Raw genomic sequence first — 19,693 nt, 5'->3', positions numbered from 1 at the left:
TATGCTCGAGACCATTAAACAACTTAAAATACAGACACTTGCACGTGCTTTGCAATGAAATACGTCACTCAAGTTCAATATTTTACCAAGTTACGCTTGGCACATTGCCCGTACGATTATTTAAAATAATGGTACTCCAACATCAAAGGATGACGTCACATCTGTATTTTAAATATAAATATTAATTGGCTCAATTGTAAAAAAAAAATCAAATAAAATTCTCCAAATCCTGCACTTGTTTTAAATAAAAATTAGCAAATGCTGTTTAGCTTATATTTGAAATAGTATTTGTAAACCATATCACTTTCAATGTTGTTTGGGGGGGGGGGTTGGATGGCTGAATGGTTAGCACGTGCGCGCTGTATTATAAGGTCTGTTATCGAGTCAACTGGTGTGGTTTCGATTTCCCGGTTGTACTACGTGCCAAGGAGTATTTTCGCCTGTCCAACCTCATGGGTTTTCTCCGAGTCCTCCAGGTCCCCCCCCCCCACTGCTAAAGACCCTACGCGCAAGCGAATTATTGAAATATAATTGAGTCAAATGTTAGTCCCGAAATGACTTAGCTTGTGTCGCGTGGACGTTAAACCCCATTTCTCTCTCTCTCTTTCGATGTATGGGGATCACGTGGCTAAGTGGGTAAGACGCTGGCTCGCTAGCCTGGTGGTCGGGTGTTCGATCCTTGCATTGGCAGGACAGCTGTCTAGTCCTTCGGATGAGGCGAAAAAACCGAGGTCCCATGTATACATTGGAATGCACGTAAAAGATCTCTTGGCAGTTGGAATTCGATATAAGAGTAGGCGATAGTGCCGCTGCCCGGGCAAAATTTCCCTCATAGCACACTATATGGCGTATGCCCGTCTTCATTAGCCCAGCATAGGAGCAGAACAGTAGGACGTTAAACCCCATTTCATTTCTCTCGATGTATTCAATTTTGACACTCGTGCTGTATCATAAGGCCTGTCATTGAGTCAACTGGCGTGGTTTCGAATCCCCGGTCGTACGTGACAAGGAGTAGGGTCGCCTGTCCAACCTCGTGGGTTTTCTCCGGGTCCTCCGGTTTCCTCCCACTGCTAAAGACCTCTACGCGCAAGCGAATTATTGAAATAAAAAAATTAAACCGTATGTTAGTCCCGAAATGACCTAGTTTGTGTCGAGTGGACGTTAAACCCCATTTCTCTCTCTCTCTCTCTCTCTCTCTCTCCGCCAAACCATTCAACCTGACGAAGAGCGAGTCGTTTGTATCAACAGAATGGTCCCGATCAGGTGCTCAATCGCCAAATTGAGCACACGGTGGCGACACCAAACGACGTCATAATGACGGTTGCTAGGTAGAAGTATCAAAATTCTAACATGTAAAGCGACAATGAAGTAGACATTTTTCGTCTTAATAATAGAAATAAGATGAAACAGAATTAAAATTTACATTAAACAAATAAAGAAGTTGGATTATACATTGTCTTAATTTAGAAATTACATGAATGGAAGTTAGCAATTACATGAATGGAAGTTAGAAATTACATGAATGGAAGTAAGAAATTAGATGATAGCATGTTAGAATTTTGAATCTAATATACCGCCATACTAGAATAGCACATCAATAACGAAAGCAAGAGGGAATTTCTAGAATAGCACATCGATAACGAAAGGAAGAGGGGATTTCTACAATAACACACGAATAACGAAAGGAAGAGGAAGTTTCTAGAATAGCACATCAATAAGGAAAGGAAGAGGAAGTTTCTAGAATAGCACACCAATAAAGAAAGGAAGAGGAAGTTTCTACAATAACACATTAATAAGGAAAGGAAGAGGAAGTTTCTACAATAACACATCAATAGACGCCAAGTAAAGTCATGCTAAAGACAAGCAACAGAAAATTAATTTAAACTGTGTTTCAGAATTGATATCTATTCATCAAATATGACCCAACAAATAGAATACATGTACAAGGCTGAACATGTTCTGAGTGGTACTATGAACTATTTCCTTTATTTAAGGTAGATTTTTGTGAAGCTAAAGAAAATAAAAGATTCGGAATGTTATGTCAGAAACCAGATGGAATGAAGAAAAGCGAAATGAGGAACAGTCATGTGTAAAAGACACTAACTCATTAAATAAATCAAGTAGTCACGCCTCCCTGCAACTCCCATTACCCTTACATAGTTCTACCCCAATAAGCAAACATTGTTGTGTTAAATCAGTTTTGGCAATTAAGGGTGGAAGAGGGGATTAATTCTCTACAGGGTACCAGTACACATGGCAAATCTACGTGTGACACTAGATAGATCTATCCACACTCAAACTGATGGACCTAGCTTGACCAAGCCTACTGGGTTACATGTACATTATACCACCAGCTCATCAAGATCTAGATAAGACAAACTCATTCCCTTGTCCACAAAGAGCTAATTAACCCGAAGGAACTGAAAATAGCAGAGGAAATACGCATAAAACCACAAATCAAGCTAACCACCAAACACAGCATGCTACTCATCTACTAAAAAATCAAGTCAAAGTGACTTTAATAATTGGAAGCTCCATCTTTCAAAGAATTACCCCAAGGGGATTAAAAGAAAATGTAACAGCGAAGTGTATACAGGGTGTAATTATGCCCACTATATACAGACAACTGAACTACTATCATCTACCTAACTTTAGAGACATTATTATATTGGTAGGCGGTAATGACAGGAGTGAGCCAAGGAAGAAATATTTACAGCATCGAACAAGATATAATCAAGGTTATTGACTATATCAAAGGTGCCTCTCCGTCTACCAATATAGTCCTGTCGCGAGTTCTACCCAGGTGTGATGTGGACGTTGCTCACATAAATGCGATATATAAAAAGATGTGTATATCCTTTACTAAATATCGTCCAATATTGTCTTATGATTTGAACATGTACTGGAAAGATGGAAAACATTCGAGTGATTTAGGAACAGCTGAGTTAGTTAAAACATTTAAAAATTATGTGGACATCCTGAAACCAACCAAGCGTGTAAAAACTCCCATTTGCTTCAATTGGTTCCAAATCCTGCAAGCTTCCACCAGATGTGTATTGCTATTCGTGTGAAGTAAGTGCCCACAAAGCGAAGAACTATTATCACAATTCTAGTTACTGGTCTATGTATGGTCAATAGAACATAGGTAATGCTGTTAATGCCGAACGAGTATTACTGAAATATCTTCCAGCACAGAAGCGTTATGTATATATTAAAATTCAATATGGAATTTTTCTTTTAGATTTATTTGATAACATTAATGTCCCTCCTCTTGTTACTATAATGACTTTAATAGCAGTGTAGAAGTCGAGGAAAAAAATTAACGTAACCTATACTTGTTCAAATGATTCATTTAATAACAACCATATTAATATTGCTAAATCGTCTAAAATAGATCCTTATATTTGTCAAAATCCAACAAACAATGTTGATCATCCACAATCTAGTGTTAATATAAATGATTCCTTTTTTTTATTTGTTCTCTGATAACACCCTTCAGTATACCACAATGTCATCGGCGATTATCACTTAACATCATGGATTCAAACTTTGTCATCTAAATATCAACAGATTTTACAGTAATTTTACAGTGAATGATTTTATTTTTGGCGAATCTAATAAGATTGATATTTTAGGTCTAACTGAAACATATATTTACACTCAAAGATCCACAATCTAGTGTTAATATAAATGATTCCTTTTTTTTATTTGTTCTCTGATAACACCCTTCAGTATACCACAATGTCATCGGCGATTATCACTTAACATCATGGATTCAAACTTTGTCATCTAAATATCAACAGATTTTACAGTAATTTTACAGTGAATGATTTTATTCTTGGCGAATCTAATAAGATTGATATTTTAGGTCTAACTGAAACATATATTTACACTCAAAGATTAATGACGCATATATAAATATTTCTAATTTTGAAATAATTCGAAAAGATAGATGCAATAAAATTGGTGGAGGATTAATTATGTATGTAAAGTCTAACGTCATATTTAAGAGACGGTTAGATCTAGAGATTGGGGAAATTAAAACAATATGGATCGAAATTACACCCAAATATAGAAAAAATCATTTTTATTATGTTTGGTTTACCGACCTCCTGCCTCCAATTTAAACTGGTATAATATTTTTGATAGCCAGTTAAATATTGTTAATAGTTCAAATATACCATTATATATTATGGGTGATATTAATATACAATGTAGATTTTAAACTGAACATTCCTAAACAATGGTCTGAAATCTTAACGATAAACAATTCTCCAGCGAGTTCAAAATTGTACTCAGAATAGTCAAACAATAAAAGATCATCTATATAGGGTTATAGAATTAAATATTCCAGTTTAAGGTCTTAGTGATCATCAGGTGTGATGTAATTTACCAGGTGTGATGTAATTTACCATGTGATGTGAAACTTAGCATGATTAATGTTCATCAAACGACGTTAAGTTGTGACGGGTTACAACAGATTCAAGTTATCATGTGCATGATATAATTGGTGTTCTGTGTAAAGATGACAAGATTATCAACTCAATGAAGTAGGGAAACCAAATGAAAATGAAATGAAATCCCTTTTAATGGCCTAATTTTCTGTACCAGTCGGTCTAATGAAGACCATATTCCTGAAGCAACAACCGCGAGTTTTACAACAGATTAGTCTGATGTCCCGAACTTATAGGTACGTTATCTCCCTGTACCGCAAGCATGTGAACAATAGCGTTGTCCTATCAGAGGTCGTGAAACAAACACATTCAAATCAAACATGGCGACCTTGACAGTGAGGGAACCTTGAACTTTGCAACTCGAATATCACAGGTATACTTGGTATTCGCGATGATATTTTCTTTCGATGAATCTGAGAGGTTCCCAGCTAGGTCAGTAGCCAATCGAAATCAGTGACGAAATATGCAGGGTATTACTTGAAGGGCTTGATAAGATGTATTGAGATTTAAAACGAGATCAAGCCACTCTATTGAAATGAAATGAAATGGGGTTTAACGTCCTACTGTTTTGCTCCGAACTGGGCTAATGAAGACGGGCATACGCCATACAGTGTGCTATGAGGGCAATTTTGACTGGACAGCGGCACTATCGAATTCCAACTGTCAAGGGATCTTTTACGTGCACGCCAATGAGTACACGAGACCTCTGTTTTTCGTCCCATCCGAACGACTAGACAGCTGTCCTTGTCACCTTCCATTGAAGATGAATGAAGATGGGCGTACGTCATGTATTGTGTTATGGATAAAATGTCGCCCGGATAACGGCGATTCCAACTGCCGAGGCGCCAACGTGTACGCAGGACTTCAGTTTTTCATTCCGACTAGACGCTGATCCTTGTCCTGTGCCCGGCAACACTCATAGAGTAAAACATGCTGAAGTATCCCATTGAACTTTCTCGTCCAACACAGGGAGCAAACCAAAGCTTTGAATCTGATAGTGGGTGGGACAGTAACGATTATGTAAACGTTAACTTGCTGGCATGTTTTATTTAAACTTTCTTTGTCTGATTAGCATGTATCGAATGTTAAACTTGATATGATACATTAGCCAGATGCCTAATAAGATCCTTTGTTTGGAAGGGTTTATAAACCCAGATTAAGAAACAAATCGACAGACGGGTCCGGCCAGGACAGGCCACGCAGGTCTGGAGTTAATACCGGACAACGGCCATGTAATGTTGGGAGTTGGCACGTGCCTAGCCGAGCTAGGACATGGCTCTCTCAACACAAGCTAGTTATGGAGTCTTAAGTTTTGTATATAATATGTTAGAAGAAGCAGAGAATAAAAGTATTTTAAGATGTTAAACTAGTCTTGTCATCTGAACCTGATATAAAGACCCAATACTGTCACAATATCTCAACACGACTTAATCTACAGAGACAAATTATAACTCTACTAAACCCAGCAGACAACACTATAAATACATGGTTAGACAGGCGACCTTACTCCTGGCCACGTACAAGTGTGAGATCGAAACTACACTACTTGTCTTAATGACAGACCGTAAAGCGTACGTGTTAGAACTCTCGGCCACCCAAAACCCCTCTTCTAGTAATAAACAGCTAGACTCACCTAATCATTGGAACATTTTAATCCAAGAACAGACGAACTGCTTAGTAAAGCATGTAATCCATGAAAAAACTAAATTTATAACTCGTCATCCTAGAAATTACTAACTTTTAGCTGGATATTTTAATCCTAGAAATTACTAACATTTAGCTGAACATTTCAATCCTAGAAATTACTAACTTTTAGCTGGATATTTTAATCCTAGAAATTACTAACTTCTTAGCTAGACACTATAATCCTAGAAATTACTAACTTCTTAGCTAGACACTTTAATTCTAGAAATTACTAAATTTTTGTTGGATATTTTTATCGTAACTTCTTAGCTGGATATTTTAATCCTAAAAATTACTAACTTTTAGGTGGACATTTTAATCGTAGAAATGACTAACGTCTTAGCTGGACATTTTAATCTTAGAAATTACTAAATTTTAGCTGGACATTTGAATCCCGATCTTACTGTGCAGTAAAATGACACGGCGAAGCGAAAATTATCTTTATAGCAACCAACCAAGATGTTCTAAGCATTATTGCTTGTTTGAAACAAACGAGAATAAAAGATCTGATAGAACGACATTGATTATAATTAATGTACAATGTGTCGTGTCAACACTGATGTACTCGTTTTCCGCCTTGCAGAATTCGCGTCGACGTATCAGAAAAATAAAAACTTTCTCACGTATCACGAGATTCATCAGTTCTAGAAATAAAGAAATCGAATACGTATAATATGTTTTATTCTTGAACATCTACAATCATAAATCAATTGCATTGTGTGCGTCATAGAAATCTCTCTGTGCCATCTTCTTAACGTTTGTCTTATACAAATCAAAAAGCTGAAGGTACAAATACTAAAATACTTACTTACTTTAGCGTTGTCGGTAATCTGAAGTGTTGTTTGATAGAAACTTGTTTCTTGATGGGACCGCTACAATTTAATGGAACCGCTCCAATTTGTTAACAGTTTTAAAGGAAAGGAAAAAACAACAAGATGTCTATCGCCCGATTTGAACAATTGTTTTAAACACAATCCACAATAACCTGTTATGTTATTCTTAAAATTGTGTGTTTCAAAAGCGATAATCACTTCATCTGTCAGTAATATTACGTGTCGTCTTCTTGCCCACTTACTTTCTTAAAACATTAAACATATTTCTCAGATGATTGCTGTTTTCTGAATAGACTTATTAAAAGGCTTAATGCATTTCAAATGTAACCACAGGGGAAATAAAGTTTCTAATTCATGAAACACTCAAACGTATTATGTTCAACATCAAATTGCTTGCCAAGACCCAGTTGAAATCATTTCACATGAAAATGTCAACAAATGTCTATTTTGCAATTCATGGCGACGATTACCACATTTCCAAATATTCAGAAAGATTTCACAAATGTCATATTCTCCTTAGCGGGATGTCAGTTCAGTAGGAATTTTTATCGAATAATAACTAGTTAAGTGAGAGAGAGATATTGAGCGCCCACCTTTCTATATTGTATCAATAAAGCTGAATCGTTATTAAACAGTTTAGGTCACTAGATTCTGCTTGATAAGATTGAGTAAAATGTTTTAATGTCGACACTGTCCCATTGCCATATTAATCAATCAATCAATCGGCGCAAACTCCTTTTTTCCACTGAAAAAGGTGCGTTTCTTGTCAATGCCCCCTTGTCAATTAGTGACTGCCAGCATATAATTGTCTTTTATTAGCTGCGACGCGTCCTATTTACTGTCGAGCGTTGATATCGCCTGGGTTTTTAAACCAGGTGATGTTAGATCTTAATACTATAGAGTCAAGCACTTTTCTGATTGCAGCCATCCGTTTGTCCTGTCGACTTCCTCAGTCTTTGGTTAACGGAACGTAAATAAATAATCACACACCTTTTAACGTCCATCAATCCAAATTTTCTTAAACGTCTTGCTATTAGTCTCCTTTTTTTTTTTTACAAAACTGCTGTTCTGTTTAAAACACACACTGATTACTTAAATACGTTTTGTTTTTTTCACTCACAGTTCCTACTGAAAACCTATCAGTTGTTTTATGAAACAACTTGGTTGTCAGCAGAAATAAGCCTCTTTATTTGTCAAGACTGGTGTGTTTTATCATTTGACAAGATGCAGCAAGCTAAGATACGTTGATATTTTAGCTACTTGTCACGAAATGTATTTTGATACTTTAACTGAAGATATTAAATCTAGCTCCTTTAATCATTCTCTGTAACAGCCTGGAGCATTCAACTCTTATTACGTGAACATGTTTTCATGTATACGAATATCTTGAAACCCAGTACGATAAAAGATAAAACAAAATTTTTTACTATTAACGCATTTCACAAAATAATATGTTATATATTTTCTCAAATCCACACAAAACGTTTTTCCTCCGTTTATACAAAAAGCTAAAACCGGGATAACAGCTTATTATCTTCCCGGATTCTGTGTCTGTGCGTCAATATCAATATAGAATAATGATTCTGGACAAATTACAGTGTCTAGTTAAAATGATTCTCCGATTTATATCGAAGACCTTACTTACGTCGATGTTGTCTCAACAGACATATCACACATTACAGCCACAAAATAGTCAATGAACTGCTACCTTCAATAAACCAAACCGCGAAAGTATCCACGGCTCCTCTTCGTTTTGGACACTGTTGTCTCCACCTGAACGAAGAATCCAAAACTAGTTGGTCCTATAAAATAATTCTACACTCGAGGTCGTCTCATTCCATTTTAAGAAACTCTTCTCTAAGTGTAATTATAACCGACAAAAGGGGACGAACAATAAACGTGTCGGATTGTCCGGATGCAGATTTTTTTCACAGCCAATTTTAATGTTCAAATAATAGTTTCCTGGCTCTGCTTCAAACACAATGATTTTACAATATGAAGAATCGATCGAGGTCTAACGGGAATCTAGCAATATTCACAAGCAACCAAGAAATGGCACGTATTAAAAGGATTATAACGTACTCGTTAACCTGTATTAAACGATGTAACAAAGGCTCAGACCTGTATTTCCCACCGAGAATGGCTGCTAATGGTAAGAGATTTGTCTATTAATCCTACAGATCCGGTCCCCGATCGACTTCAGTTCTAATTTCCAGCTTCACTAATGACCTGATTCGATCCAATGAAACACTGATCAATTAGATGATATGAGATAGACCAAAGATTAAACATAATCATTTGATCAAAGGTTATTGATAGATCTAATAAACTTGGGGTATTATTATAGCTTTGGTCATGGTGATATCAATCAGTATGATTCAAACCCTATAAATCAATATTTGATACCTATAGATAGTGTGTGATATCTTTATAATCACCGCTTGACAATAATCAGTTGGACAATCTAAATGTTGTCATTCAAATCGAATATGGAAACATTGTTATTATTGTTAGTAATAAGTCATGCTTGAGAGGTAAACTGTGCGACGGGGACTAGAACTATTGGGTATCGTAGGCTCTACCAGTTTAACATCTAGTATGTATTATATAGAATAGTTCAATATGGTCTGCGATATCACCACAGGTTCAAGCGGACGTTAATATTTCTAGAACACTAAATACGACTTGATGTAGGAGGAGTTTAACATCCCTTATATAAAAGTTTGTCCCTTTAGATAAACAGCGTTCTTAGTTTATAATAATACACTATTGTTACCACATGCTCAACATGAAAACATATTCGATTAATTATCTTGTAATTAGTTTGAACAATTCACAAACAGATAACAATCGATGTTGTTGAAAATAATACACTTTTACAAAGCTTTCTTCAAACCAATTTCATTTCCTGGTAAATTGTCGTCAAGCTGTTTTTAACGATGTTTTTGTTAAATGTCACAGTATTGTAGTCTTCTGTGCTCTTGAATCGAGTTCATAGTAATTACTAATACATCACCAAGCACCTGCAAAACAAAAAAAAAACAGATATAAGCTATAATTTAATCAAATATATAATAATATAATAATGGTGGATACCGCCCATGGCCACAGACACTTTACTTTGGTCTTTTAATCTAATCTTATGAATAATAAGCCATCATGTTTCACGGTAACAGACAATGTGTTTTCCTTAAGGAAGTAAAATAATACAAGTTATAATCTTCTGAAGACTGGGCAGAACAATAATCTACGTCTTCATTAGCCAAATCGGAACAGAACAGTTAAACACCATTTCAGAACAATAATAATTTATAAAAATAGCTATCATGATTCGCAAAGTTCTAGAGTTATTATACGTTGTAGTTTCCTTAAGGAAATAAAATATAATTGATATTTTAGAGGCATTTAGTACCCGTATAGAACAACTTGTAATAAATTTACTTAGGTGACGTTTCTAAGTTTTGTGCGACGTTTCTAAATTTTCAACGTTTATTACTTGCTTGAAAACGTAGAGAAAGTACTCGTGAAAACGTCGCCCAAAACAATTAGTAATTGTGCCGCTATAAGTATGTATGACAGCTTATCTAAGATGAGTAATTGTGCCGCTATAAGTATGTATGACAACTTATCTAAGATGAGTAATTGTGCCGCTATAAGTATGTATGACAACTTATCTAAGCTGAGTAATTGGGTTTAAATGATTTAAACTGGTTAAATCAGAGTTTGATCTGATGTAAAATAAAATACTCAATTGTACTTATTCTCGTCACACAACACATCGATCATTTTGGAACTAACATACGGAAATTGTGGGACTAACACATGGTAATTTTGGGACTAACACACAGCAATTTTGGGACATTTTGATATCTAAAGTTGAGTTCTAAAGCGATATCCTGTGATTTTGCACGGACATCTACAATCTAGGTCACGTGTACACGTTAGTGTGTACGTAAAAGAACCCTTGATGGTTTCAATTCGAAATAAAATATGGCAGTAGCATCGCTTTCCGGGTCTGACATAGACAGCTGTCTGTTCATTCAGATGGGACGAAAAACTGAGGCCCCTGTGCACATTGGCGGAACGTAAAAGGTGCCCTGGCAGTTGGTATTCGATATAAGAGTAGGCCGTAGTGCCGCTGTCTATCATAGCATATTGTATGTCGTATGCCCGTCTTGTTTATCCCAGTTGGAACAGAAAAGTAGGCCGTTCAACCCCATTTCATTTCACCGCTTTCCGGGCAATATTTACGACGTACTTATACCCCCTTCTTCATTAGCATTTATAGCGTAGAATAGTAGCACACTGTATGACGCACACCCGGCCTAATTAGCCCAGTCGATGAATTTCTTTTCATGAAAGTAGGTCGTTAAGCCCCACCTGTTTTCATTGTATAGAACGCTCACATTTAACAATATCGTAGATTCGACGTCTCTTGATATAGAGTTGACTCGTATACAACTGGCGTCATTTTTGAAAACGTTATGATTTCTTAAGATTTAACGTTGCTGTTTTGTATGGTATATGTAGATGTAAACATCGCTTTCTGTAGAAAGACGGTTACATGAGTAAAAAGAGTATATTGTTAAAGGTTTATCGATTTTTGTCACATTTGAGATATAATAATTAAACGTGTCATACATCTTTCATGATGTAATATAAAACATGTCTGTCATACCCCGTAGCGTATCCGATACATTAGTATATTACATATACAATTGAATTCAAATTTAACTAGGAATTTGCTCTATGGAGCTCCTGTCGGGGGCGGAGGGGGGGGGGGGAGAGGGAGAGAGATTACAATATGGTACAATTTTATATCAATAAAGCGTTTAGGTTATACGAGGAAGAGAAATCAAAGACTGATTCATTATAACACGAATCGCAAAATTTCCTTGTTTCTGAACGGCTAAAGGTCATCATCTAATTAAGGAGATAAACACATCCTACAATTTAGAGTGATGGTGTAATAGATATGTTCCGTCCTCCTTAGAACATGCAACCCTTATCTGCTAAATACGGGGGTGGGGGGGGGCTGAATGGTTAGCACGTGCGCGCGCTGTATCACACGGTCTGTCATTGAGTCAACTGGCGGAGTTTCGATTCCCCGTTTGTACGTGACAAGGAGTAGGGTCGCCTGTCCAACTCGTGGGTTTTCTCCGGGTCCTCCGGTTTCCTCCCACTACTAAAGACCCCTACGCGCAAGCGAATTATTGAAATAAAAAATTGAACCATGTGTTAGTCCCGAAATTACCTAGTCTGTGTCGAGTGGACGTTAAACCCCATTTCTCTCTCTCTCCCTCTGCTTAATACATTTGAGTGTAGAATGAAGACAGTTTGCTGTGAAAAGAGTTTTTTTGTTGTTTTTTTTATTGTCGTTACTTATCAGGTGACATCAGCTTTATTTTAAAATTTTATAAGTTTCTTGTTGAAAGCGACAATAGATTTTTAACAAAGGAAAGACCCAACTATTTGTTTGTAAATGATTACATGAAGTCTGTCTGGGTCAATTGATTTTGTTTTCATACAAGATGTTTGTTTCATTTAAATTTATTTTCGTATGATTTACATACAATATTAAATATTATCAATCTAATTTATTTTCGTATAAAATGTTTGTTATATAGACCTTTTGATCAATATATAATTTATTTCTGTATACAATATTTGTACTCATAGAATTATATATATATTTTAAAATATAATTAATTTTCGTATAAAGTTTTTGGAAGCATAGTATTATAGTTCCATTTTCAATCAAATTTATTTTCGTACGAAATACAGGCAGTAGTAGGATTATAGTCCTATTTTCAATATAATTTATTTTCCTATGTAATATTTGCACTCATCGTTTTATTGTCAATATAATTTATTTTCGTATAAAATATTGGCACTCGTAGAATTGTAGCTCTATTTTTAAATATAATTTATTTTCCTATAAAAAAATTATAGAATTATTTTAATGGTGCTATTTTGTATTTGTTGCAGTATATTAACATATTGATGATTATTGATTTAGAATGGATATTAGATATATCACCTGTACAACACCTTGTAACTAGCCTACAGGTATAGATATATCACCTGTACAACACCTATACAACTAACCTATTGGTGTGATTTATTTATTTCCAAGATATTGTTTTTGTATCCATTGATGTAATAGATATATATTCTATATAATTTATTTTCGTAAAAATGTATTTATTTAGTTTCGTAGCATGAGCTAGGAGCAGTAATTTCAATATCTGTAGATCATATTATATACGCTGGCTCAGTGAGTAGGGTGCTGGCTAACCTGGAGATTTGCAGTTTCCCCTTGTCAGTGGTTCAAGACGGAGGGTCTGGCAAGGAACAGGGTGTAGTCGTTCGGATGAGACGAAAAACTGAGTTACTGCGTACACCTTGTCATGTACGTAAATGACCCTCTACCCTGCAACCAATGACAGCGTGGGGTGAGGGGAACGCCTAGGAAAATCCCGATTAACTTTTCCAACACCAGGACCGGACATACTCACTGAGTCACCGCGGCTTTCGATTTATCTCATTACAGAGATTATGGGCCACCTGCAAAATACCTGAGTAATTTGCCATTACGTGACACCTGTCCAACCCAATCAGTTTTCACAAAGAGTGTTGACAATCACTGTTGCATATAACTACAAGCCGATATTGAATAAAAAACTAGCCGAGGGTAATAACATAATATTATGGATAGCTTGTCATAAAATGACATGTTATTCAATACAGTAAAGTGAAGGTAATAAGACATTATCGAAAGGTTGTCATAAAATCATTTGTTTTTACAACAAACACGTCAACCAATTATATGTTAGTGTGATAGATAGGATGCCGTGTGTTCGATCCCGACATTGGCAGCGAATGTTTATCTGGGGTTTTCCCTTTTTCGGGGGTGCCACAGATTCGATCCCGACATTGGCGCGAATGTTTGTCTGGGATTTTCCCTTTTTCGGGGGTGCCACGGGTTCGACTATGACATTGGCAGCGAATGTTTTTCTATGTTGGAGAATGGAAGGCCTGGCATGGAATGGCGCCTAGTCGTTTGGTTCGGAAGTAAAACCGAGCTCCTATGTACAATTTGGCGTGCATGTAAACGAACCCGGAATAGTTGGAATTGGAAAAATGAGTCGGCCAAAGCTACAGCTGTCCGGCCAAATTTCCCGCTTAGGACACTGCATGACGTACTCCCGTCTTCATAGGCTGCTTTAAACAATATTTTATTTAAATAAGATAGATATTGTATACATACACTATCAAAAGGTAAGGATTCAAAAACAAGCCAAAGGCTTATATTAATTCGTCTCCATGTCTTCATAGGCTCAGGTGGCGCAGCAAAATAACACGTCAAACCCAATTTCATGTCAGGTGGGTGCAGGCGTTTCACTATTATTAGGAAACGGTGGTCGTCTATTGATAAGTCATTGACTGGAGTTCCTCGTCTGCTTTCTTAATTCGAAACACAAATCACCGTTTAGCAATATTGACTAAAGGTTTTACAGTTCAACAAACCATACGTGACAAAGTTCAAACTTTGACAAGTATTTCATTAGGTTCGATGAAGAGAATATTATAAATTATTTGATGAGCTACCTAGACGTCTGGTGTTGACATTGACATTCCCCATTTAGCAAATTAAAAATCTGTCTGTAACATGTTTCCAAGAAGTGGTTGATATAGTCTGTTTATTGACCCAGGTGAAGTTATTGGCCAAATAAGTAACTTATGTTAAAATGTCTGACAGAGGTTTGAGAGAGGTGAGGTTTTGTGAATATGGGTTTCTCAATAAAAAACATCAAATGGTTGAACTTGAACAAAAAAACGGTTGAAGTTTTAGCCATTAACATTTATCAAAACAAACAAAATGACATGGCCATTAACATTTATAGGCCTTGTCTACAAAAACAAATTTATTTCCGTGGACACATAATCATTCCAAGATGAAACATAAAATAAACTAAAGTTCTATTAATGTATCTGACAAAATTTTATCTCGTGAAATGGTTTCTATGATATACTACCCAGACAAATCTGAAGACGATGGACGGAGCGGACTTTATCATGTCTTCTTGTACACCTTCGTTCCGTGCAGAATAAAAATGTCGAGTGGACTTTCCAAATAGGACATAACACTTGAATAGGGTAAGGCTAGACAGGGGTAGCGCGACCTCTCGATACAAACTAGTTTTTTTCGGGACTAACATTGTTCAATTACTCACTAAACCATCGTGGCTCACTATTAAATAGGAGGGTTGGATGGCCGAATGGTTAGCACGTGCACGCTATATCTTAAGGCCTGTCATTGAGTCAACTGGCGTGGTTTCGAATCCCCGGTTGTACGTGACAAGGAGTAGGGTCGCCTGTCCAACCTCGTGGGTTTTCTCCGGGTTCTCCGGGTCCTCCGGTTTCCTCCCACTGCTAAAAACCCCTACGCGCAAGCGAATTATTGAAACAAAATTAGCAATATGTTAGTCCCGAAATGACCTAGTTTGTGTTGAATGGACATTAAATCCCCTCTCTCCCTCTCTCTCTATTAACGTATGAAAAGTCTCTTGATTTGATAGAATTATAAAGATTAAAGAATCGGAACGTCGCTCAGTAATAAACACTTATTGATGAGTCGAGGGAAGGAGTATTACTGAAACTCTAGCCAGGATGTTATATCCATCTTTAAGATTTCAATCACTTGCAAGTCGAGATAGTTTGAGGAAGCCCCAGCATAACGAATTAAACCGGTATTATGCGAGAGCTAAATTAACCTTTTGCAGGTCATTTGTCTGGCTTCAAATGTTATATACATAAACAGTTAGACATTTATTCACATGCCACGCCGATACATGAATCACCCATTCCCAAAAAAGGGCGTGTCGCTGTTGCATTGTGGGAGATCGGTGAGCAAACTCACTCGTAGGCCGCCATTACTTTGCATTGAATTTCTCTGACCAAATTTCGAAAAACGCCGATTTTACGTTAATTTTAGTGATGGGGATATTTCATATGATGTGATGGAAACACAGATGGTTGATGCACGTAAAGAATACATCAGAAAGCACATTCTGAAGTATACAGATAGCAAAAAAGTAAAATGAAAACTCCAATACAAACAGCTGTCAAATCAATCAGCTGATCGCTGTCATTTTTAGCAGGTCAATACTTAAACTGTGAGTGTACAATGTTGCATACAAATAAATAGCACAGGGTACAAAACGAATGCTTAATAAAAAAACATGTTTATTACGTTCAGTATTATTCATTTATATATTTTAAAATTAATTACTATTATTAGTCTTGATGTATGGTTAAGTTTTGACAGCGGTTTGTTTTGAAGTTTTAATTTTACCTTTGACCACTCGACATGTTGCCAGTGTTATGGGCATCTCTCATGAGAGTGTTGAGCACATTATCGCCAACGAGTTAGGAATGACAAAATTTTATGCAAGATGGGTGCCAAAGACCTTGACTGTCAGATTCCTGACGTCCCGTGACAATCTGCGCCGTTTTGAAGTAGACCCTGACAATTTGTTTCCAGATTTTAACCATGGATTACCTGTTTCCAAAAATGGAAAAGGAATTAGCCGGTCGTCATTTTCCAAGTAATGATGACGTCGTGTCAGCTGTGAACGACTCTTTTAGGGTGACGGAAGAAAATGTTTTCCTGGCCGGCATTCAGGCCTTGCAACATCGTTGGCAAACGTGTGTACACCTTCAAGGCGACAATGTTTAAATTTAAATGAAGACCATCGACTTTGTATAGGCCTTTCACAGATAGGCTTAGAACTTTTCAGCCAGTCCTCGTAACAGAGTCGTAATCTATGGGTGTCAAGGAATAAATGAATGGACTTGTCAGGAAGAGAATATTGAAAAAAATATAATTGTATTTTTCAGTTTTATTTCACTTCACTGCATTTCATGTCATATTTCTTCATCTTCTTTCGACATTCGATCGATGGTGCTTGTTCGCGTTCCTTTCTGTTACCGACTGATTTCTGAAGAGGTTTTTTCTCGAATGGCACAAGAAGGAACTCTTCCTTAATTTGAATAAGAAGACGCCATCTTGAGATCCAACAGCAACACAATCAATACGCGTGTAATAAATTACCTTATTTTCGTCTTAAATAGTTCTCAATAAAAAACACAACACAATTTATACGGAAAACAATCACTGGTTTATACACATATAGCACGACGTTTCAACAAGTATTCTCTTATCGAAACGTTGTGCTATATGTGTATAAACCAGTGATTGTATTCCATATAAATTGTGTTGTGTTTTTTAATTTCCTCAATCCCTAAATGCCACTTGTGTTTCGATATTAGTAGAGTCATATGTCCAATCTCGTGGGGTTTCTCCCACTGCTAAAGACCCCTTATTGAAATAAATGAAACCAATGTACCGAGTGCGTGTTTCGATATTTGGATGGTGAGCCACAGTGACTCAGTGAATAAAACAAAACCTTGAGAGATACCCAGCAATTTTTCAGTGTGTTTTCCCTTGGCGTGAACTAAAAACTAAATTGACAGGGGGAATTCGAAAAAAAGAGTAGGCCGTAGCGTCGCTGCCCGGGAAGCCCAGGAAATGTGTCCCTCATATGCCAGTCTTCAATAGGCCAGTCCGCAGTTTCGTTTCATTGTCCATACATCAAAAACGATCACCTTTGTGAAGGCTTCTCTATGCTTGGTTTGCTGTTTAAATATTTGGGTTGACGTATATCTGTCAGTCGTTTGGATGGGACGACAAACTGGGGTCCTGTGTACATATTGGCGTGCACGTTAAAGAACCCTGGGCAGTTGGAATTTGCTATAAGAGTAGGCCGTAGCGTCACTGTCCTTGCAAAATTTCCCTCACGGCACATTGTATAGCGTGTGAATGTCTGAGCAGAATTATAGGACGTTAAACCCCATTTCATATCATTTTCTTATGTAAATCACAATGTCGGCTAAACGTATACATATTTCCAGAACGTACCAATTAACTGTGTAACAGATCGTTTGTCCGTGCTAATTTAACAGATGTTGGTCGTAGATATAGCGCAACACTTGAATAAAGACGAAAAACCGTTTCACGATCGTCCCATTCTCGTTCGTAGCTGGAACGCATTAGTAATGCTTGTAGGTTATATGTTTAGAATGCCTCGTTAGACTTGCTCATTGAATCTTTCATGTTTTTTAGTCTTCACTAGAAGATGTAAGCCGTGCTAAACTTAATGACCCTAAATTGTTGTAAATCCTGCCACAAGTTGATCTAATATAACAACAATACTCTCGCATACTTCAAAACGATGTTGTAACCTTGACAAATCAAACAGTCGGTATTGGTGAATTATAAACCAGGTCCCCTGTACACTGATCTAACATTACATCAACATAGTCCCACATAAATACGGGGGGTTGGATGGCTGAATGGTTAGCGTGGTTTCGAATCCCCGGTTGTACGTGGCAAGGAGTAGGGTCGCCTGTCCAGCCTCGTCCTCCGGTTTCCTCCCACTGCTAAAGACCCCTACGCGCAAGCGAATTATGTAAATAAAATTAAAACCATATGTTAGTCCCGAAATGACCTAGTTTGTGTCGAGTGGACGTTAAACCCCATTTCTCTCTCTCTCTCCCACATGAATACAAAAGTCACAAAATTTCGTTATATTACAATACCCATTTGTGTTACATGCTAATTCACCTGTTGTCGTTACCTAACTCACTATACAAGGTATAATATTGACACGGTTGTTTTGTTTATTGATTTGTTTTTAATTACCTGTCGTATGTTGTTTTTTTTATATATTTTCACCTCTATGTCAATTTGACTGTTATATTGAAATGTATAAATTACTTGATAGAGTTGATTTAATGTCACCTTCATCTCGATTTTAAATCAATACCATTATCGTTCTTAAAATAAAATACTGTGTAATCAGTTGTGTGCCGATTGTGCACACACAACTATCTACTTGAAGAATAAATCTCTGCCCAGGAAGGCGGCCATATTTAAACATTAGTGTATTATTTTGTTATAAGGTTTAACCCCTTTTACACCTTTCATATATACACAGACTAAATAAACATTGTCAATTTCATTAAACATGGAAACTTAACGTTTTCGACTAAAAGCGTCGATATAGGAATTAAAATGTCGTCCAACTAGCTTTCGTGTCTTTTCACAAGCGGGGCTAATTGTAGACGGACAGGACAAGTTTCGTATGATGTATGTCTTTAGCAAAAGTAGGACGGCATTTGTGTATATAAACCAGATACTATTTATATGAATTTTAAACTTGAAACATACCTATATATGTATGACGCCAGATCAAAGTAAGAACAGGTACAACATGTCACTTCATGTCAGGTAAAACAATACCTGTTGTCAATAATGTAGATACCGTTATCTGTAGATAACGTTATCTACCATATCTATTACTGGTCATATTGTTATCTATTACTAATTCCCAGACCATGTTAGATAACATTATCAATATTATCATAGTATTCATTTTATTATATTAGTCATTCTGTGTTCATTTTAAACCGAGAGAGAGTGGTTTAACCTTCACATGAAACAAACCTGGTTTATTATGATGGGTGGGGTGTTTATTATGATTGGTGGGGTGTTTGAGAGAGAGAGATGGGGAGAGAGAGAGATACTAGGTGATATAATTAGAACTATAGCCGATATTCAAATCTTACTAATAATCTCAATAGAGCCATGGAGAAACA

The 19,693-nt window shown here is 36.6% G+C and overlaps 1 protein-coding gene across 2 annotated transcripts in view; it reads right to left on the bottom strand.

Moving 5' to 3' along the window:
- LOC126827696 (cholecystokinin receptor) overlaps positions 1-19,693 on the bottom strand; it is a 91,692-nt gene that overhangs the window by 21,644 nt on the left and 50,355 nt on the right. Inside the window, exon 2 of one of the 2 annotated variants that reach the window (XM_050557154.2) lies at positions 6,946-9,993. The gene's annotated coding sequence lies outside the window, so the exon portion shown is untranslated. The remainder of the gene's footprint in view (positions 1-6,945; positions 9,994-19,693) is intronic. The other variant, XM_050557156.2, reaches the window with a different exon arrangement.

Source organism: Patella vulgata, chromosome 7, assembly GCF_932274485.2.
Source record: "Patella vulgata chromosome 7, xgPatVulg1.2, whole genome shotgun sequence".
Taxonomy (NCBI): Eukaryota; Metazoa; Mollusca; class Gastropoda; family Patellidae; genus Patella; species Patella vulgata.
The sequence above is the reverse complement of the archived record's forward strand: the minus strand, read 5'-3'. Positions and strand labels throughout refer to the sequence as shown.